Below are 23,259 nucleotides of genomic sequence, written 5' to 3'. Positions count from 1 at the left end.
GCCTTCGATTATCTTACTTAAGGACGAGATCAAGTGCCTTAACAGTTATCTCTCACGTAGACCGGAACGTGACCCTGATTGACACGTGGTGCTAGGATTCTAGAGCATGCGCAGATGAGTTTTGTTTCGTCTTTCTTTTTTCGCCTCAGTGCTTCCTTCATTTGATAGTCGACATTCGTGTTGTCCACTTCTCTTGCGTACGTGTCTCCACACCTTACCCCTTTTTTGCATTATGAACGCTTACAAACTAGCTCAGCTTTCTGTCGTTCTAAGCTTGTAGTAACTACAGCTTGTGGAAAAACAATTATAACTGCCATATTATATGTAACTACTAGTACACAGGGATTGGCAACAGCAACGCTTAGGGTACACTAGTTTACTGTGGAGTGTGGATCCTCTTCCAGAAAATAAAGCTTCTTCCTCCTCCTCCTCTACGAGATTGGAACATGGAGAAAGACATTCAACAAGAGGGGACACCCGATCAAAAGTGGCAACGGTAAACAGGTCACGCCTAGTGCCAACCCCATCCATTAGTTGACGCGAGCATCGGAAAAAAAGAATGAAATTAACTTGCAGACAACGTTCTATTTTTTTTTTATTCTTGCCCGCTAAACCTAAAAACGTTTTGCGTGTAAATGAACTTATGCTTAGCGACTTATTTTTCTTGCGTCACCCAGCAACAAGCTAGCGGCACGCCAGACTATGCATGCGTCATTCGCCAGGCATGCCACCCAAGCGAGCGAGGCCAGCTGCGCATGTGAAGCTCGCGAGCTCGGCGACCCGTCTCTTTTGGATGTAGCTCGTTTGTCGGGCTCCTGGCGTTCTCTTGTGTTCCGTGCGCATTTCGACACGGCACCACTGCACTACTGGACGACAGCAAGGTGAGGAATTTTGTTTGACAGTCTGCGACGCACTTCAGGCACATTTAGGCTTACTGCACAAAACTGAACCTATATAGTGACGCAGTTATCGAAAAACAGCCCCGCAGTCCAAGCCTAGTTAACGTGAGTTAATTACTCATACTGGGGGATGTTTGCGACGCTTTCTATGAGCCCAAGCATTATTATAACTTATTTCGGTAGTTTTGGGCACGCTCACAGCACCTGGCTTTGTGACGAAAAGCACCTCGGCCGGGTGACGCAGTTTCGCGGGTACCGAGTCTTACCGGGACAAGTTTGGGCGCTTTCTCCGACCATAGACATTACTGTAACTGATTTCGTTACAGTTTGGGTTACTTTGCAAGCACAGTGGGCGCGCTCGGCATAGTGGCGCAGTTAGCGAAAAGCAGCTCGGCTGAGCCGCAGTTAGTTTCGCCTGTACTGAATCTTACTGGGAGAAGTTCGTGACGCATTTTCTGACCCCGAAAATTATTGTAATTGATCTCGTAACATTTTCTAATACTTTTGAGGCACGCTCGCCGCGCCTGGGGTTGTGAAGCTGTTAGCCAAAAAAAGCAAGCCAATCGTGGCGAGTTAGTTTTGCGTGTACTGAATTTTAGTGGTACAAGCTTGTGATGCTTTTTATGGCCCTGCAACAACGTCAACCTTATTTCGGTACTCACGCTTGTCAAAAACGCGACGAGCTATTGCCAAGAGTGATAACACGGGAGTGTATTGCTTGCGCCGGCAGGATGCGTAAAAGATAACGCCGAGAAGCTCAAGAACATGACATATCTGTCTTCTGAGGGACTGAAAACAGGCTTTGCAACCCCAAATTTATCATGACTGCGACTAGAAGGCATTCTGCGAGCGTGTAACAGGGGGCGCTACAACATAAAACTATTCCAAACTTTTCTATTCAATTTCTGAAATCAGCCCACCGCGATTGGTCAAAAACGTTTTTGGACCACCCCCACTTCACCTGTCTGTCACGCGACGTCAGCAAAACCGTGACAGCTCCCCATCTGATATGACGTGTACACACTGATTATGCATTATTTTACCGACCAAAACAAAAAGTTATTTCTGATTCGACCCCTTTTCGCCATTAACCCTCGGCTATTGGTCACAAGTTTTCGGACTGCACCCACTTCACCAGCCTGTCACGCGACGTCACAAAACTGCGAAAACTCACCGCGTCAAAGTGACGTGTACGCGTTCAAGATGCATCAATATGCCGAACAAAACTGAATTTTCTTCTGAATAGCGGCAGGCTGCCCCGTTCGAATGAAAGATGGCTGCCGCCGATCACTCAAGCAGTGGCGAGTAGCACCTGCCGGAGAGCATCGGTTTATTCGCCTAGAATAAAATTTTGTGCATGGCCGTGTAACGTTTTCGAGCACTTTCGGGACGTTTACGACCTCGTTCTGCCAACTCTTTGTTGTTGAGGATTCGTTTCACCGTCATTCTTAAGCTGCCGTTGCATGCCGCCGCGATTTTCGACCAGCCACCACAAGCTAAGTAAGCGAAAGCGAACCCATCCCAGACGCCGGCACCACCCTCTGATCCGGTTATTGATTTTCACTGCAGTGGCTCGGCCCCATCGAATCTCTCCACTTGAGCGTTCTCCTCGCCTTTTGTCAGCCAATTAGATAAGACAAGCCGCTCAGTGTAGGCAACGTTATTCGTTTTTCAAGCAAACAAATGTGACCTCCTATGAACGAAGAGAAGGTTTCATTGGTCTGTTCAGACAACCCTGGGGGTGACCGCCCGATGCTTGCTTCGGCGGTTACGCGAATTTGACGTCAGGAGAATGGAATAAAAACATATTGGAATAGTTTGACGTTATAGGGCCCCTGGTCTGGTGAGAGCATGTCTTGTAGCCACCTGTGTGAACTTGGCGTACCATGGCGTCGACTGAGGCCAAGTTATTTTGGAAACGCACAGTCACCCTTGTATTTGTGCTCTTGAAGTGCGGGAAATAATGCCCGGAAAGGGAGGGATACTTGAAAATCGGATGTTTTTTTTTTCAGATTTTATGGCATCGTTTGGGAGGAGTCTATTTGCTACGAAATGTATGTAAAAGCGAATTTATCTGTAGCCGCTCATTCACCACTTACGCACATTTCTCCTCTACACGCAATATTCCTGTTAGGTCAATATACCAAAATGATACATGCTTGTAATTTACTTTGTTTTCAGCTGATGGCATCCGTGGAGCTTCGTACGGCAACGACTGCTGCTTACCTGGTACCGCAACTTTGGATGAATGCACAAGAAGGCCGGAACGAGCATTTATATAGAGCAAAATGAACATGTCATCATTTCAGAAGACGTCTTGCGTTTTCTTTATGAAATTGCACCTGACACAGATTCGGTGGAGGCTTGCAAAGATCGTTCGCAATCATTTTAACTAAACAATCAAACGATTCTGCGCGAAGTCCGCGCTTGGTTAAGCAGTAGAAGCGAAAAAAAAAATCAAGATAAATGCCGCACCGATCAGCGGAGCCGGCTTGGCGTATTGGCGGCGAGGAGTTACGGAGTCGCCATCTATCGGAAGCGCCTCGCTGGCGTAGTATGAGGGATCACGTGGCGCGCTCCTCATAGGTTTTGCTGTCAGCGCTCACTGAAAACACCACGCGCGACCTCTCCCGGACATTTCTGTACGTACTTTCGAAACGAGAGAAGTTTCTTAGTGTCTAAATAATAATCTTAGGCAAACTGAAAGCACAGAATCGTTTACAGACGCTATCTCTTTACCGAATGCGTACAGTGAACGCTACTGCGCGCGGTCGCCGCGATGGAGTCTCCCGAACCGGCTTCTTGCGTGAAAGGTAGGTAAACGCCGAGAGCAAACTATGTGAAATATGTTCTTAGTGTTTGTATAACTAAATGGAGCGTAACAGAACGAAGCCTTAATGCAGCGATCGCGCAGATTCGCAGCGACCGACTGTGCGTCTGCATGCTTGTCCGCGCACTGTTTCGCTTTCTCCGCGCGCGCGTTTTCTCACCGTGCCATGAGCTTTAGGCCGCAGAATATCAGCATTTGACAGTATACAAGCAACCATTGTTGCGTGGGCGCTATCAGAGCTGTTCAAAAATATTTCATTGCAGAGACTTCCACGCCTACGGGGACTGTAATGTGCCGTCGCGACGATTCAATCTTTTTTTCTTCTAAATTCTTTAACCTTTCAATATTATTTCTCGAGTTGCGTCGCACTGTATGTTTATCGCTGTTCTCAGCGTGCAATTTCCCGCTGCTCCTCTTTTTGTAATCCAGTGCATTAATTCATAACACAAACATGACCATATGCCATGCTTTATTTAAATGTGCTTCTTGCCGCTGCCTTTCCACTCCAGTGAACTTGCCAGTATCTATAGCATCGACAAGTTCATAGACCGAAACCGTCATGACATTAGTCGGGCAGCGGACTCGGGCGAGCGTCTCAGCGCACGTTTTCCGAACATCGCAGACCCGGCGTCGTAGCAGAAATCTTCCTCGCGTCTGTGCTTGCTGCATACCCTAGTTGTAGCCGATGACTGTTTGCCGGTTTTATGTTTCGCGAGCCGAGCTTCACGCAGCTTCTTGTCCTGCGGCTACGTGTGAATAAGGCTGACACCGGCCTCCGTTACGTGCGTCTGGCCCTGCGGCACTGAGCAGTAGCCTACCATGTTGCGCGCCTTCAAAGGCAGCCACTACCTATTGTAGTGCTTTGAAGCGTTGTAAAGGAGACAATCGAAGCGGGAAAATTTCGCCACTAAATGAGGACCGCAGCGTACGAGGGAATTTAAACTCGTTTTCAGCTCGCTTCGGCGCGCCCGAAGCAGCCGACGCGGCCGCTATGTCCACGTGATCCCTCCTAGCACGTCACGCCGACGGTGGCGCCAGCTTTTCCAGTGGTGGAGCTCGAGGCCAATACCAGCTGGCGTTCAAAACGCACGCGCCCGAAACCGGAAGGTGTTAATACCATCCGCTTGTTGCGCTACAGTGAATTCGGCCGTTGGGCTCTATGGGAGTGTACGCTCTTGTTGAATCTCTCTGTGATTGGAATGTGAAGCGGGGTGTAATTTGTAGGGCATACTCTTGAATAAACTTCATAAGCATTTCTCCCTGTCTGCGCCACAGATCATTGTTGCTGTGACTGGAAAAGCATGGTGCCTGTTTACAGCACCCGTAGAGAACAGTCTTTGAATCTTTAACGAGCAGTAAACATAATGAATAATCTAATAATTTTTAGGCATTTTCAACAAATTGAGCACTCTCTGCCTTCCACTGTGTTGTTTTAAAAACTCCACTGAGGTTTTTTTTAAGTTTGGCACGGTCTCCAAAAGATTTAACTGCAGGATGTCCTTTTGCATGAAAATGTTCACTTGTGCGCATAACACCTCATCGGTACCGTTCTACTGCACAGAATATCATGAGCTTTCGTATGCATCGGTCACCTTCTCACAAACCGGCTGCTCCTTTGTTATTTGCAATGTAGCATTAAAGAAAAGCACATTTGATGTTCTAACAGAAAGAATTGTACCCTCTGGTCCCCTAATTCTCCTCATTGATGCCTAGTGTTATTTATTTATTTTATTTCAACATACTGTCAACCCCATGGGGGTTATTACAGGAGTGGGTAAACAATTTCGACACATATGTACATTTGCAATCCTGGCTTAAGAAATACAGGATAGGTGGGAACACCTATAGAGACGCAAACAATACCAACCAGTAAAAGAAAGGACTGCCTTCTCGGCAAGCTCAACAAATTTAGACAGCGTTGTTTGCGCGCTAACACACGGGTTCATTCCATTCTCACACAGCTTGTGGGAAGTAGGCAAACAAAAACGCGTTATTATTACAAGAGAACTGTTCTAGTCTATGTGGGTGCATCTGTCGAGTTTGGCGAGTGGATTTAAGGTTTATAAAGTCCGAGTAGTCTAGGTTAAATGAGTAGTGGAGTAACATATACAAACATTTCAAACGCTGTAGCTTCGCTACGCTTGCCAGAGTGTGAAGGCCATTGCATTGTGATAGCTCAGTTGGTGAGTCGGTACGCTTATAGCGGTTATAAAGAAAACGGACGGCTTTCCTTTGAATCATTTCGAGTGTGTGGATGTTATTTTTCGTGTGCGGAAAGCAGACTAAATTCGCATATTCTAAGATCGGCCGAATAAGTGTGACCCAGGCAAGGTATTTAGTTTCAAATGTAGAGTGACACAAGACTCCCTTGAGAAAGAACAGTTTCTGCATTGCTTTCTTGGTTACCTGTTGGATATACGCAGTCCATGTCAAGTCAGAAGAAATGAGTCCTAAGTAACGATGCTCGGAAACACTTGGGATGATGGCATTATTAATGAAATAAGGATAATCTAATTTTCGTTTTTTCTTTGTAACCGTCATTGAAACCGTTTTCTCTAAATTGATGGACATCTGCCAATCCTTGCACCATTGCCCAATTTGACCTAATGCGTTATTGAGTTTAATTTGGTCATCAATGTTCACGACTTTTTGGTAAAGCACGCAGTCATCTGCGAAAAGCCGGATTTTAACATTAACTTCTTTCGCGATATCATTTATGTAGAGTAAGAATAGGAGGGGAGCCAGAACAGTGCCCCGAGGTACACCGGAAACAACTGGAACAGAATCAGATTAATGATCTCCAAGATGCACAAACTGCATCCTATTGGACAAATAATCACTTACCCAGCAAGTCACTGGCCCATCTCCGAGTATGTTCTGAAGTTTGAAAATTAGTTTCGCGTGAGAGACCCGGTCAAAGGCTTTTGATAAGTCCAGAAAGAGCATATCGATTTGAGACTGGTTGTTAAGGGCTTGTGCAAGGTCATGGGATATTTCTATTAGCTGCGTAACAGTGGATAACCTACTGCGGAAGCCGTGCTGGTTTGGATGAAGGATTTGATTAGTTTCTACAAATGCTGTAATAAATTTCAAGATAACATCCTCAAGCATTTTACAACAAGTACAAATCAAAGATATAGGCCTGTAGTTTGCTGACGATGAAGCTGCTCCCGATTTATGCACTCGAATAATTTTAGCAATTTTCCACTCTGCTGGGAGGCTACTTTCACGTATTGATTTTGAGTATATCAGATGCAAGCACTTGCTGATAGGTTCTGCATTCCGTTTTAAGAATTCGTTCGGAATTCCATCAGGGCCGCTACATTTTTTTACGCCGATATTTAGTAACATACAAAGTATACCAGTTTCGGATATAGTTGGAGAGCCAGCTAGTGTGCTCTGCTGAGAACCAAAGGTAAATGGGTATGGGTACGTTGAGTCATCTGCGTCACACGTAAACACAGATTGAAAGTAGCTATTAAAGGCATTTGCTCCGTCTTTATTTTCCACTGGGAATGCTTCGCGGTTGCTGTTTTGAGAGTGGATGTAACGCCAAAATTCATGGGGCGAGTCCTGGATGAAATGGTTTAAAGTGGTGCTACTGAAATGCTCTTTAGCACCATGAATTCTGCCTTTTAATAAAGTCGTAGGAGATTGTAAACGCGAGCTGTAATCAGAGTACTTGTATAACTTTTAAGTTTTCCTTGGCCTCTTGATTCTACGCTTTAAATGGATTATATCGCATGTAATCCACGGATTGTGTTTTCTAGTCACCTTTGGTATTTTCGGAACAAAACAGTTAATGCAGTACATAATATGTGCCCGAAATTTCAGCCAGACAGCGTCAATATGCTACTGCTCGTCAGTACAAAAATTATAGAAGTCATGGTATTCATGGGTAAGATACGTCATGATAACAGCATCATTTGCCCTATTAAAGGCAAATATATATTTGACAGGGCCCTTCTTCCGAATAACACATGCCATGGGCAGAGTACACAGGACAAGTTTGCGGTCCGACCAGCCGTCTAACACTTCTAGATGGGTATCGGTTGTCACGAAATTATCAGTGACAAAAACCAAATCTAAGACAGAGCTGGAGCTTCCCTGAATACGAGTAGGCGTTAGAACAAGTTGTTTAAGGCTAAATGTGAACATAAAATCTAGAATGCGATTAGTTTCTGCCATTCTCGGACCCAGAGAGCTCCTTTACATCAGGAAGGTTGAAGTCGCCAGCCAAGATAATTTTGCCTCCAGGCATGTGCTTCTGCATGAAGTCATACAGGGGATTAAGATACGTTGCTTCCGCGCTTGGTGGTCAATAGACGGAGCCCACGTGTACAAAACTTTCACGGAGATAAATTTTATACCATACAGCTTCTACTTCCGGAACGGCGGGCATTACAACATAGGTTATGCCTTTTTTGGTGAGAATGGCAACTCCCCCTCCCTTTGACCATCTGTCCTTCCGCTCAATCACATAACCGGGTGGAACAATTCCGTGATCAGAAATATTTGTGTGCAACCATGTTTCAGTTAAGGTGACGATATCGGGTTTAAGTGCTAGCAAGATGGCCTCAAGATCTTCAGCTTTGTTGCTAATGCTGCGCGCATTCAGATTTATCAAAGTAACTGTCGTCGCGACCGGGTGGATCGTGGTTCTGCATTGGTTTCTTCGTTTTTTGGTGTCAGTTCTATGATGTCGTCGCTATCATTGTCCCAAGCGAAGAGGCGACCATTTATTCGCACCTTGTCGTACGTCAACCTTACTTTTTCTTTCCTGTCTCGGTTTTCTTTAGTTCGATTCCATAACTTTTTCCTCACGTCCCGGACATATCGTAAAAAATCTTCGCTGGTTGAGTAATCAGATCCTTTAAGTTTAGAGCAGTTCTTTAGAACGTTTGCTTTATCACAGTAGTCTTGCAGTTTGAAGATAACTGGCCGAACTTTGCCTTCGTTATCTGCCTTTCGATGACCGAGTCGATGAATTCGCTCTATCCCCGATATCTTCAAATCTAGTTTATCTTTCAGAATATCATTTGTTACTACTGCGCGAAGTGTTTCGGTGATCTCATTTTCTTGTTCCTTTATGCCAAAAACGATAAGGTTGGATCGCCGGCTTCTGTTCTCTAAATCATCGACTTTTTTTCGTCATTATCGAAAGCTGTTGCTCTAACGCAGTTATTTTTTCACATAATTGGAGACTTGTTTTTCAAGGTGTCCTAATTTTTCTAGCTTCTTTTCAAAACTATTAAGCTTCTGATTTGTTACGGTTTTTCTTGAAATCATGAATCTCTGTCGCAATTAATTTTAATTGTTCCGCATATGGCAAAGAAGTACGACACGGCTGTGGACGGCACGATGGACGCGGACAAGAAGACGCAACTGCGTAGGCTTAGCCAGTCGCACCAGGAACAGCGTCTAGCCCGAGCCCCACTTCAGCAGCATTGGCGATCCGGCTGCGGAGCTCTGCACGGCGCACTTCTTCTTCCTTACAACTTCCCCCCTCGCTGAAGACGGAGCCGCACAGGAGGCCTAAGGCGTCGTCAAGACGAAGGGCTCGTGATACGGCTTGAGCCGATCTACGTGCACAGTTTCACGGCCTCGGCGACGCAGGTCCGTAGGGGGCGTTAGAGGTTCGATGACGTAGTTCACCGGAGAAGTTTGCTGTAGAACCCGGTAGGGCCCATGGTATCGGGATACAAACTTGGAGGAGACACCTGGTGTCGAAGTAGGAGGCACCCACAACCAAACGAGAGCGTCAGGCGAAAACTGGTGGTGGGGGCGCCCGTCGTCATGACAAAATTTCTGTAGGGCTTGTTCTTGCGTTGTAAGGGAGCGAGCTAGTTGCCGACAATCTTCTGCATACCGGGCGGCTTCGGAAACAGGTGTACCTTCTGATAAGTCGGGACGGTAAGGAAGAATAGTGTCAATGGGAAATGATGGTTCGCGGTTATATAGAAGAAGGGAGAAAAGCCCGTCGTTGACTGGGGTGCCGTTTTGTAGGCGTACGTGACATAGGGAAGGATGAGGTCCCAGTTGGTGTGGTTGGAGGCGACATATATCGAAAGCATGTCACCGAGAGTTCGGCTAAAGCTTTCTGTCAGTCCGTTTGTTTGCGGGTGATATGCGGTGGTACAGCGATGAATAATGCGGCATTCAGCGAGAAGTTCTTGAATGACATCGGCGAGAAAGACGCGGCCACGGTCGCTCAGGAGTTCGCGGGGAGCGCCGTGACGTAGAACGAAGCGTTGAAGGAGGAAGGAGGCAACATCACGAGCCGTCGCGGCTGGCAGAGCGGCCGTTTCTGCATAACTCGTGAGGTGGTCTACAGCTACAATGACCCAGCGATTGCCAGCAGCTGTGTATGGCAGAGGCCCGTAGAGGTCTATCCCAACCCGGTCAAAGGGTCGCGAAGGGCACGGCAAAGGTTGCATTGGTCCAGAAGGGCGGCAAGGATCAGGCTTCCGGCGTTGACATTCTGTGCAAGAGCGAATGTACTTTTGCACAAATGTGTACATACCACGCCAATAAAACCTATGACGTAGTCTGGTGTAGGTCTTGAAGAAACCAGCGTGTGCGCACTGAGGGTCGGCGTGGAAAGCGGCGCATACATCAGTGCGGAGCTGCCGGGGTATTACAAGCAGCCATTTGCGGCCGTCGGAACTGTAGTTACGGCGATAGACAATTCCGTCGCGGATGGCGAAGTGCGAAGCTTGTCGGCGTAACGCTCGGGATGGTGGGCGTGTCAGTGAATTGGAGATGTAATCTATCAAAGATGAAATCCAGGAGTCCTTGCGCTGCTCCAAAGCCATGTCGACAGAAGTGAATGGAAGTGGGTCGTCTAGGACGGACACACTGACAATGTCGGCGTGGACAGGCGAGCGCGAAAGAGCATCGTATCGGCGTGCTTCTTGCCTGAGCGGTAGACAACCCGGATATCGTACTCTTGGAGCCTCAGTGCCCACCGGGCTAGGCGGCCGCAGGGATCCTTGAGAGACGACAACCAGCAAAGTGCGTGGTGATCGGTAACGACATCGAACGACCGGCCGTACAGGTATGGGCTAAATTTTGTGATGGCCCAGATGATCGCGAGACATTCTTTTTCCGTGACGGAATAGTTCGCTTCAGCTTTCGTCAGAGTGCGGCTCGCGTAAGCAACAACATATTCTTGGCAGCCGGGCTTTCGCTGGGCGAGCACAGCGCCAAGACCAACACCGCTAGCATCCGTATGGATTTCCGTGGGAGCAGTTGGATCGAAATGGCGCAGTATCGGTGGTGTTGTGAGCAGGCGACGTAGCGTTGAAGGCATCATCGCAAGTCGGGGACCACGCGGAAATATTGGGGTCTCCCCGAAGAAGCTCTGTCAGAGGTGCCATAATCGAAGCGAAATTTCGAATAAAGCGGCGGAAGTACGAGCAGAGGCCAATGAAACTGCGCAAGTCTTTTAGAGACGTTGGCCTCGGGAATTCTTAAACAGCACGGAGCTTAGAGGCATCAGGGAGAACGCCGTCCTTCGACACGACATGTCCGAGAATTGTCAGCTTGCGTGCCCCAAAATGACATTTTTCAGATTTAGTTGGAGGTCAGCGTCACTGAGACAGCGTAAAACCTGCTCCAAGTGATGAAGGTGAGTAGGGAATTCTGGTGCGAACACTACTACATCATCCAAGTAACACAAGCACGTGTTCCATTTGAGGCCTCGAAGAATAGAGTCCATCATCCGCTCAAAAGTCGCGGGCGCGTTGCAAAGTCCGAATGGCATTACACGAAATTCGTATAAGCCATCTGGTGTGATGAAAGCAGTTTTAGGCTTATCTTCTGCAGCCATAGGCACCTGCCAATAACCAGAGCGTAGATCGAGGGAGGAAAAGAACTCTGCATCTTGTAAGCTGTCGAGGGCGTCGTCGATCCGCGGCAATGGATAAACATCCTTTCGGGTTATTTTGTTTAGGCGGCGGTAATCCACGCAAAAGCGGATCGAGCCATCCTTCTTTTTAACTAAAACAAGTGGCGATGCCCATGGGCTGTCGGACGGTTCAATGACACCACGCTTTAGCATGTCACCTACTTGCTCATCAATGACGCGTCGTTCTGTCGACGAGACGCGGTAGGGTCGCTGCCGTAGCGGTGAGTGAGAACCGGTGTCAATACGGTGACATACAGTCGTCGTTCGGCCCAGAGAAGTGCTATGACTGTCAAAAGCAGGGCGAAATTTCTCGAGGAGACGGAGAAGGTCATGGCGTTGCGTGGGGCTTAAGCCGTTGTCGATGGCATGGCTGAAAACGTCTTCAGGCGATGCGGCAGGTGCGGGACTACAGTAGAGGGTGTTGACCTCTGACGATCTAACAGGAAGTTCCGACGTGGTAATGGTGTCGTAAGGCTCCACAGTGCCGAGAGATTCACCGCGAAGCAACGCAATCGAGAATGGGAAGTGGTTGTGTATAGGAAGGTGAGTAGCACCAGCTTGAAGGCTAAGCAGCGCAGTTGGGAGTGGTAGGAGGTGGCGGTGAACGAAAGCAGTCGAAGGCGTGAAGAGTACGGTAGAGTCGGAGGCAACGGAACAGGATACAGGTGCCAGAACGGATGCGTGCGGAGGTATATGGATGTCGTCAGTGAGGGACAACTTGGTGCAGGAAAGCGAAACGTCATCAGATATGGCATTGCCAAGCGAAGAGAAGGCGACTTCTGCACGGGAGCAGTCAATAACAGCTTGGTGACGGGAGAGAAAGTTCCAACCTAAAATAATATCGTGGGAACAGTGGGGAAGAACGACGAACTCGACTGTGTAGACCACTCCTTGAATTTCAAGTCTGGCGGTGCACGCAGCCACCGGCTGGACGTGCTGTGCTGTGGCTGTGCGGAGTAAAGGACCGAAGAAAGGCGTCGTGACTTTTCGTATTGAGCGGCATAGTTTTTCGGCAATTACAGATATGGCCGCACCTGTGTCAATGAGGGCAAGCACAGAGACACCTTCAACAGCGACATCAATAACGTTGGGCGGCGAAAGAAGATGGCTTGAGCGTTGTGACGATGACGCAGTTCTTGCCTCGGGAACTGCGCCACTTAGTTTTCCGTGTCAGCGGTAGAGGGACGTCGACGCATCGGGGAGAGCGAGCGACGACGAGGAGAAGAACGGCGGTCGGAAACTGGGCGAAGGCATGGGCGGGGAAGGGGTAAATCGCGGTCTGGAGCGTAAGACAAAGGATGGTCGTACGCGGCGGTGCGTGGGTCGTCACGTGGATGAAGTGGACGGCGGCGGCACAGGCGTGCAACGTGTCCGGGAATACCGCAAGAATAGCAGATGGGCCGATTGTCCGGTGTGCGCCAGGGATTAATTACTTGATGGGCTGGAGGTCGTGGCGGCGTGGGGGTAAAAACAGGGCTAGGCATCGGAGGCGGAGCCCGGAAGGTCGGCGGTCGTGGTCGTGCGACGGCGTCGGCGTAAGTCAATGGGGCGGTGAGTTGAGGCGCCCGTTCCAGAGGAAGGACCTCGGACACTTGCTCTTCTATAACATGTCGTAGGGTCGGACTAAGGGACGAACTTGAATCCGGCGGGTTGGAGATAAGGGAGAGCTGGCGAGCTACTTCTTCCCGGACGAAAGCCTTGATCTGCGAAAGGAGGGTGGAATCTTGAATAGGGGAGGTCAAGCCGGACAACGATTCGTGATGGGGAACAGGACGGCGAGTGCGGATGCGTTGACGGCGGAGCTCGTCATAGCTTTGGCACGGTTCAATAACTTGTGCAACAGTAGACGGTCTCTTTGAAATGAGCATCTGAAAGGCGTCCTCGTCGATATCCTTCATTATATGCTTGATTTTATTGCCCTCAGTCATGGATGCATCGACGCGTTTACAGAGATCGATGACATCTTCGATGTAGCTAGTAAAGGACTCACCAGGCTGCTGAGGGCGCGACTGCAGGCGCTGTTCGGCGCGAAGCTTTTGAACAGCAGGGCGGCCGAAGACCTCGCTGAACTTTGTTTTGAACACCATCCAGCTTGGGACTTCGCTTTCGTGGTTCCGAAACCACAAGTGGGCAATTCCGGTGAGGTAAAAAGGGACGGTGGTCAGTTTCGTGATGTCATCCCATTTGTTGTTCAGACTGACGCGTTCGTATGATGAGAGCCAGTCATCAACGTCGTGGTCGTCAGTGCCGCTGAAGATGGGGGGGTCCCGCTGACGGAGTGTGCCGGGGCATACGGAGGACTGGGGAGCAGGTGGTGGTAAGCTCGTGGCGCTTGCGGTGGTCATGATGGCAGGGAGAGTCCGGCTGCGCAATTCCAGGAGACCCAGCACCTCCACCAATTATGGCAAAGAACTGCGACACGGCTGTGGACGGCACGATGGACGCGGACAAGAAGACGCAACAGCGTAGGCTTAGTCAGTCACACCAGGAACAGCGTCTAGCCCGAGCCCCACTTCAGTAGCATTGGCGATACGGCTGCGGCGCTCTGCACGGCGCACTTCTTCCTTACACGCAATACAAGGATCTGGTCCAGGATTTGGCTCGAGGTCGCCTCCCATTAGCAACAATAACCGCAGTGAAACACTCAGAGTACACAACATATCGAACACGGGCTGTGGGCACGGCAGCACAAGGAGGAATACATTGTTACTACGCAGGCATTTGCCGTAGCGTTTGATAACCTGTATGAAGAAAACGAATGGGTTTCTAGGCCTCATCCTGGCATTGCGCCGTGCCCACTGCCGAGTGCTTCTTCGCATGCCTTTTTTATACTGGCTGGTGTCGCTGTTCTGATGCTCGTGCCGGTTCCGTCGATGAGACTGTGGCGCCACTAGGAAGGCTGTGGTAGAATTCATGGGCGAGTGCAGGATGACTTGACGTGCTGGGCGCAAAGATGGGACTGATGCCAGCAGCCGGTATTTGAGATAGCTTGATGTCGTACGTCAATGACTGTCCCACCGGTAAAGGCAGCAATCCGAGCAAAACCTGTATGAAGAAAATGAATGGGTTTGTAGGCCTCATCCTGGCATTGCGCCGTGCCCACTGCCGAGTGCTTCTTCGCATGCCTTTTTGATACTGGCTGGTGTCGCTGTTGCTGATGCTCGTGCCGGATCCGTCGATGAGACTGTGGCGCTACTAGGAAGGCTGTGGTAGAATTCATGGGCGAGTGCAGGATGACTTGACGTGCTGGGCGCAAAGATGGGACTGATGCCAGCAGCCGGTATTTGAGATAGCTTGATGTTGTACGTCAATGACTGTCCCACCGGTAAGGGCAGCAATCCGAGCAAAACCTGTATGAAGAAAATGAATGGGTTTGCAGGCCTCATCCTGGCATTGCGCCGTGCCCACTGCAGAGTGCTTCTTCGCATGCCTTTTTTATACTGGCTGGTGTCGCTGTTGCTGATGCTCGTGCCGGATCCGTCGACGAGACTGTGGCGCTACTAGGAAGGCTGTGGTAGAATTCATGGGCGAGAGCAGGATGACTTGACGTGCTGGGCGCAAAGATGGGACTGATGCCAGCAGCCGGTATTTGAGATAGCTTGATGTTGTACGTCAATGACTGTCCCACCGGTAAGGGCAGCAATCCGAGCAAAACCTGTATGAAGAAAATGAATGGGTTTGCAGGCCTCATCCTGGCATTGCGCCGTGCCCACTGCCGAGTGCTTCTTCGCATGCCTTTTTTATACTGGCTGGTGTCGCTGTTGCTGATGCTCGTGCCGGATCCGTCGATGAGACTGTGGCGCTACTAGGAAGGCTGTGGTAGAATTCATGGGCGAGAGCAGGATGACTTGACGTGCTGGGCGCAAAGATGGGACTGATGCCAGCAGCCGGTATTTGAGATAGCTTGATGTTGTACGTCAATGACTGTCCCACCGGTAAGGGCAGCAATCCGAGCATAACCTGTATGAAGAAAATGAATGGGTTTGCAGGCCTCATCCTGGCATTGCGCCGTGCCCACTGCCGAGTGCTTCTTCGCATGCCTTTTTTATACTGGCTGGTGTCGCTGTTGCTGATGCTCGTGCCGGTTCCGTCGATGAGACTGTGGCGCCACTAGGAAGGCTGTAGTAGAATTCATGGGCGAGTGCAGGATGACTTGACGTGCTGGGCACAAAGATGGGACTGATGCCAGCAGCCGGTATTTGAGATAGCTTGATGTCGTACGTCAATGATTTTAGCAACTTTTCCGGATGACTTGAATCAGTATTGTGGAATGCTGTTTGTTTCTGTCACTTATTGTTACCAAACTTCCCTTTTGTTGTGGCAACAAGTATAATGTAGTTTGCTAGCGGTCCTGCCAAGATATATAATCTGTATGCACCTGTGTTTAAAGAAAGACCAGCTAATGGGCTGCCAGGAGCTAAGGTCCGTTTAGACCATTAAATATTGAGCTTACACCTGTGGCTATTACTGCTGAATGAATGCCCGCCCAGGAGAACTGCCCATAACATTTTCTTCCATTATAATAAGGCTCAAGCTTCGAGCAGCATTTGGACTTAGACTTGTTTAAAAAATGGCTGATTTCCGTGTGCAAGTAAGACAAAGGTTCTACAGGAAGACAGAAACTTGAAGCCGACAGTGGCATGAATATAAACAGCGCTCAACATTTCGCAATCTCGCACCTGGTTTTCATATTGCCCATCCCATTTTTTTTTTCACAGGCTGTTCGTTACTGTTTCATGGTCATACCCAGTTTAATATTTCTCATTTTTTAATGTTTGGTCATTATATTTTTTCTTCGTCACCTTTCAACAAAAAGTGTATTCATAATATGCCTTAATTTACCATTTACATTGATCTTAACCCGATGCATATTGATACAAAACTTATTTTCCTTAAGTATTCGTTGCTATATGCCAAACGTGCAAACCATTTTTCTTAATTTATATTTTTACTTCTAAGAAGACTAAGTCTACTGGATTAATATATGTGTACATCGTTTTCTCTTTTGGACCTCTACTCTTTGCAAGAACTGACAGCGGTGCCCCTACGTGCTCCATCATGATCACCACTGCTAAGCACACCCTTCCTGCCTTTATTTTAACACTTTGGCTTCTCTTGACCGATTATATGCAGCAGCTTCTCCCTCAATTGGGGTAGGGGCCAGTGAACTATGCAGAAGAAACACTTCCAAGGAACACATTTGCTACCCTGATGACAAGCACCTTTGTTGAAATGTCGGCTACAGCAACATCCCTTGTTCCAAGAATGTTGGCCTATGTACATGTTTTTCTAACACAGAAGGTACTGCTTTGTTGAGTTCTATGATTATCCTTTTTTGTGACTTTCTTTAGGGTGGAAATTCACGAATACTATTTGTTTCTCCAAACAGCAGCAAGCTTATCGTTGCAAGGAATTTGGAGTCAAGAACAACTTTCACCAGGAAAAAGTGCAAGACGAGTGATTGAAGAAAATAAAGTTGCTTTTCTGATCTAAAGAACTTGAGGACTGAAATTTTGCACCTTTTTGTATATATGCTATACAATGCATTCATGTCACAAAGTGCAAAGTATTTTATTTTTTCACCTATGTCAGTATGTTGGCAAGACAATTTTCTAAATGGTGACCTGCTGTTTTGGCTATGAGCTGCCTTGATGACATTTACATTAAAATGTATCTACTACCGTGGACAAAAGTACCCTCGAAGTGCGAGCGTCGACCAAATTGCATCTCCTAGGTATATTTTGTGACGCAAAATACATTTCTTGAAAAGGGACAGAAGAAAGGAAGACATTGAAGCGCCAAACTACCAACTGTTTAATGACAGCCTGAACAAATGCATAGAAGAAAAGACAACTTCCGCTCATGCGCAGGGAGCCAAGGTGTGACAGAACAACATGGTCATGATAACATGCTTTCATAAAGCACACTTCTGTGGTATATAATACGATAGATGTATCACTGACGCAATCAGATCCTTTCTTTTTAATATAAAACGCTTCCAACAACTCTCTTGCAGTCTGGTCCCTACTTTTGCCAAGAAACAATACTTGTTTAAAGCATGGCGTACAATGACAGACTTTACAGTGCGCAGGAAGATGCGCCTTGTCACACTTACCGATACTATTCGCGTGCTCCCTCAGTTTGTCATTATTATAACGACCCGCTTGCCCGAACTTTTCCGTGGCAGCCAAGAAATAGGCTATGTGTTCTTCTTTGATGTAAATGACCTTTTTTACTCGGTTCCGTAACCTGAGCTTCTAAAAGCCGTTAAACAGTGCATTGATGAAAGTGGCGAAGCTAATTTTGTGTCTAAAATGGAGATGTCGGTTTCAAATTTTGTTTCCCTCTTGGAAGCTTATCTCAACCGCACCTTTGTAACTTTTGAACGTGGCATATTTTTGCAGAAAGAGGGCATCTGGATTGGTTCACGCGTAGCACCCATTTTATGTGACATCTTTGTATCCTACTTTGACCACGCACTACAATGTGTTTTTACTTAATCTCATCCTAATGTTCTTAAAGTGTTTAGATACGTTGATTATTTTTTAGTTGTTATTGACAATAGATGCCCCTTGCCATGCCATGAAATGGTTGAGCACTTTTTAGATGTTTTTAGAGCAAACGCAAAAGGACTTACTTTTACTAACGAGCTTCCGAAGGACAGTTCGTTGCAGTTTTTAGACCTTAACCTAATACTTAAGAGTGATCACGTTTGCTGTGCGTACCTCCCTCGAGGTAAAAAAGAATTGCTACAATATGACTCAGCGCCCTCTAAGACTGTGAAGCGTGGAATCGTCCTACTTTGCCTGGAATCGGCTCTGCGCAAGTCATGTGTGCATGTGATGCAGACGAGTTTTTGCCATCAACTTGAGAGACTTCTAAAAGCAGACGACCCTCAGTCTGTCTTAAATGCCATGGTCGAATCCCTCCTACAAATGCTAAAAACTAGCACTGCGAGCGGGAAAACGCACTCGAAGGACAGGGAGCGAGTAAAACCAGAAGTAGTACCTTATGTGCACCGTGTGAGCCATAACCTCAAGAAGGTAGCTACCCGATATGGTATTCCGGCTGTCTTTTCGGCTTCCAACAGGTTAGCTCAATTGTGCCCCCAGATCACACGCGAGGGGCCGCGGGGCTGCCAGAAGCAGCACGCCAAACAATTCAGGGACTGTGTTGAAGGGGTGGTCTACGAGATACCCCTAGATTGCGGCAAGTCATACGTCGGACAAACGGGACGTTGTATTAATGACAGACTGAGGGAGCACGCTAATAGTATCGGTAAATGTGACAAGGCGCATCTTGCTACGTACTGTAAAGCCTGTCATTGTACGCAATGCTTTGAACAAGTATTGATTCTTGGCAAAAGTAGGGCCCAAACTGCAAGAGAGTTGTTGGAAGCGTTTTATATTAAAAAGAAAGGGTCTGATTGTGTCAGCGATACATCTATCGTATTATATTCCACAGAAGTGTGCTTTATCAAAGTATGTTATCATTACCATGTTGTTCTGTCACACCTTGGCTCCCTGCGCATGAGCGGAAGTTGCCTTTTCTTCTATACGTTTGTTCAGGCTGTCATTAAACAGTTGGTAGTTTGGCGCTTCACTGTCTTCCTTTCTTCTGTCCCTTTTCAAGAAATGTATTTTGCGCCACAAAATATACCTAGGAAATCTAAGCACAAACTTGCCCAAGAAGAAGTCCTTTTCAAATTGCATCTCTGCGTTCAAGACCGCTGGAAACAATGGGTCACGTATGCACATTCCAAACGCAGATGTTAGCGCGGCTGATCCCAGCAGATAGCGCACCAATAAAGTTCGGTCGACGCTCGTGCGTACTGGGCAATTTTGTCCCCGATGGTAAATTCTCCAAGCAATGGATATGCTCTGTAAGACGCAATACGAGAAGCATCTGCACTTTAATGAATATAATACAGATTCAGCATACATATCATGAGAATGCAATGAAGGGGGCTAGTTGGTGAACGTTCATGGTTATATTGCGCTCAGTTTTACAAACACGATATTAAGGAAGGACAGGACGTGGACGGATGTAGCGCAAACTACCAACTGTTTAATACTGGTAAAGAACGCGCTTATATACAAGGAGATATGGAGCGGGGGGGGGAAGGGTTACATATAAGATATGACAAGGTGACGACGTGTGATCATAGTTCGGGTCAGGCATACATTGTTCACATGCACCCGTTCGCCCTGGCAAACTCGACCTCAGCTTTGATAAGCGCGATGGACGGAGTGCTTACGCACATCTCTTTTTCTTTAGCTATCGCAAGCGCCTCCCATATTTCCCGCTCCGTTTTTGTTTTTGATGTTCCAATGACTGTGGTGCTTTCTATTAGCGGGGAGCATTTGCATTGTTTGCAATGTGCAGCCAAGTTGCTAGGTGCTGTCAGAAGCTGACACGTGTATTTGTGCTCCCGTAACCTATCATTTAGACAACGTCCAGTTTGCCCAATGTATACTTTCCCGCAATCTAGTGGGATTTGGTAAACAACTGAAGTAGCGCATTCCACGTACTTTTTCGTGTGCTTAGTCTGACAGACCGTAGCACTAGGGTTGGCCTCTTTGGATCCTGCGTTCACCCTCTTGCACATGCCTTTTAGTTTTTGAGGGGCGGAGAACAGAACTTGAACATCATGGCGTTGGGCTGTCTTTCTTATCCGATGTGACAAGCCATGGATGTAAGGCAACACCACGCGTTTTTTCAATTTTTGCTGTGTTTTCTGCCTTTTCCTGTTGGCTCTGATTTCATGGTGGTGCAAATCTGTGAAAACTTGTTGCCCGAAATGAGAGCCAACAGGAAAAGGTAGAAAACACAGCAAAAATTGAAAAAACGCGTGGTGTTGCCTTACATCCATGGCTTGTCACATCGGATAAGAAAGACAGCCCAACGCCATGATGTTCAAGTTCTGTTCTCCGCCCCGCAAAAAACTAAAAGGCATGTGCAAGAGGGTGAACGCAGGATCCAAAGAGGCCAACCCTAGTGCTACGGTCTGTCAGACTAAGCACACGAAAAAGTACGTGGAATGCGCTACTTCAGTTGTTTACCAAATCCCACTAGATTGCGGGAAAGTATACATTGGGCAAACTGGACGTTGTCTAAATGATAGGTTACGGGAGCACAAATACACGTGTCAGCTTCTGACAGCACCTAGCAACTTGGCTGCACATTGCAAACAATGCAAATGCTCCCCGCTAATAGAAAGCACCACAGTCATTGGAACATCAAAAACAAAAACGGAGCGAGAAATATGGGAGGCGCTTGCGATAGCTAAAGAAAAAGAGATGTGCGTAAGCACTCCGTCCATCGCGCTTATCAAAGCTGAGGTCGAGTTTGCCAGGGCGAACGGGTGCATGTGAACAATGTATGCCTGACCCGAACTATGATCACACGTCGTCACCTTGTCATATCTTATATGTAACCCTTCCCCCCCCCCCCGCTCCATATCTCCTTGTATATAAGCGCGTTCTTTACCAGTATTAAACAGTTGGTAGTTTGCGCTACATCCGTCCACGTTCCTTAATATCGTGTTTGTAAAACTGAGCGCAATATAACCATGAATATCATGAGAAGCCAACAAACACTGACACCAAGGACAACATAGGGGAAATTACTTGTGTTTAATAAATGAAATAAAGAAACGATAAATTACTGGAAATTAAAGTGCATGAAAGAACAACTTGCCGCAGGTGGGAACCGAACCCACAACCTTCGCATTTCGCGTGCGATGCTCTACCAATTGAGCTACCGCGGCGCTGTTTCCCCATCCACTTTCTTGGGTATTTATGTGTCGTAGTAGAACCCTGGGAGTGTTAGCCAGCGCCATCACTCACATACCTTAGCGGCGGACGTGGAACGTCTTTCTTGCCGCAGGCGTCACGAGAACGTGATCTTTTTGGGTGACGGCAACTGGTCAACAAACCCACACATGCTACCTGAAGGCATCAATGTTGCCGGATTCGAGACCCTCGTTATGTAATAAACGAGAAGAGAGGGGATTAACCGAGGGTCCCGATTTTTTTATTAGTCATATCATGAGAAGCCAACAAACACTGACACCAAGGACAACATAGGGGAAATTACTTGTGTTTAATAAATTAAATAAAGAAACGATAAATTAATGGAAATTAAAGTGCATGAAAAAACAACTTGCCGCAGGTGGGAACCGAACCCACAACCTTCGCATTTCGCGTGCGATGCTCTACCAATTGAGCTACCGCGGCGCTGTTTCCCCATCCACTTTCTTGGGTATTTATGTGTCGTAGTAGAACCCTGGGAGTGTTAGCCAGCGCCATCACTCACATACCTTAGCGGCGGACGTGGAACGTCTTTCTTGCCGCAGGCGTCACGAGAACGTGATCTTTTTGGGTGAAGGCAACTGGTCAACAAACCCACACATGCTACCTGAAGGCATCAATGTTGCCGGATTCGAGACCCTCGTTATGTAATAAAGGGTCTCGAATCCGGCAACATTGATGCCTTCAGGTAGCATGTGTGGGTTTGTTGACCAGTTGCCTTCACCCAAAAAGATCACGTTCTCGTGACGCCTGCGGCAAGAAAGACGTTCCACGTCCGCCGCTAAGGTATGTGAGTGATGGCGCTGGCTAACACTCCCAGGGTTCTACTACGACACATAAATGCCCAAGAAAGTGGATGGGGAAACAGCGCCGCGGTAGCCCAATTGGTAGAGCATCGCACGCGAAATGCGAAGGTTGTGGGTTCGGTTCCCACCTGCGGCAAGTTGTTTTTTCATGCACTTTAATTTCCATTAATTTATCGTTTCTTTATTTCATTTATTAAACACAAGTAATTTCCCCTATGTTGTCCTTGGTGTCAGTGTTTGTTGGCTTCTCATGATATGACTAATAAAAAAATCGGGACCCTCGGTTAATCCCCTCTCTTCTCGTTTATTACATAACGAGGGTCTCGAATCCGGCAACATTGATGCCTTCAGGTAGCATGTGTGGGTTTGTTGACCAGTTGCCTTCACCCAAAAAGATCACGTTCTCGTGACGCCTGCGGCAAGAAAGACGTTCCACGTCCGCCGCTAAGGTATGTGAGTGATGGCGCTGGCTAACACTCCCAGGGTTCTACTACGACACATAAATACCCAAGAAAGTGGATGGGGAAACAGCGCCGCGGTAGCTCAATTGGTAGAGCATCGCACGCGAAATGCGAAGGTTGTGGGTTCGGTTCCCACCTGCGGCAAGTTCTTTTTTCATGCACTTTAATTTCCATTAATTTATCGTTTCTTTACTTCATTTATTAAACACAAGTAATTTCCCCTATGTTGTCCTTGGTGTCAGTGTTTGTTGGCTTCTCATGATATGACTAATAAAAAAATCGGGACCCTCGGTTAATCCCCTCTCTTCTCGTAGATTCAGCATACAGTCTTTCGTTTTCTGAATATGGGAAGCACCTGTATTTTAACGGTTCTGGTACAGACTCAGCATACAGTGAGTTCAGTTTTCTGAATACGGGTAGCACCTGTATTTTAACGGTTTTGGTACAGACTCAGCGTACAGTGAGTTCCGTTTTCTGAATACGGGAAGCACCTGTACTTTAACGGTTATAGTACAGACTCAACATACAGTGAGCTCGGTTTT

The 23,259-nt window shown here is 47.5% G+C and overlaps 1 protein-coding gene and 1 long non-coding RNA gene across 2 annotated transcripts in view; one reads left to right on the top strand and one right to left on the bottom strand.

Annotated features, from left to right (window-relative positions):
* The window catches only part of LOC126545625 (solute carrier family 15 member 1), an 809,365-nt gene that overhangs the window by 587,728 nt on the left and 198,378 nt on the right, over positions 1-23,259 (bottom strand). The window lies entirely within an intron of this gene.
* Positions 747-3,329, top strand: LOC129380361 (uncharacterized). Its single transcript, XR_008608354.2, has 3 exons — positions 747-881; positions 2,912-2,953; positions 3,081-3,329. It is a non-coding gene; the product is annotated as an uncharacterized lncRNA (long non-coding RNA).

The sequence above is a fragment of the Dermacentor andersoni genome, chromosome 1 (genome assembly GCF_023375885.2).
Source record: "Dermacentor andersoni chromosome 1, qqDerAnde1_hic_scaffold, whole genome shotgun sequence".
NCBI lineage: Eukaryota > Metazoa > Arthropoda > Arachnida > Ixodida > Ixodidae > Dermacentor > Dermacentor andersoni.
This window is presented reverse-complemented; position numbering and strand designations above follow the sequence as displayed.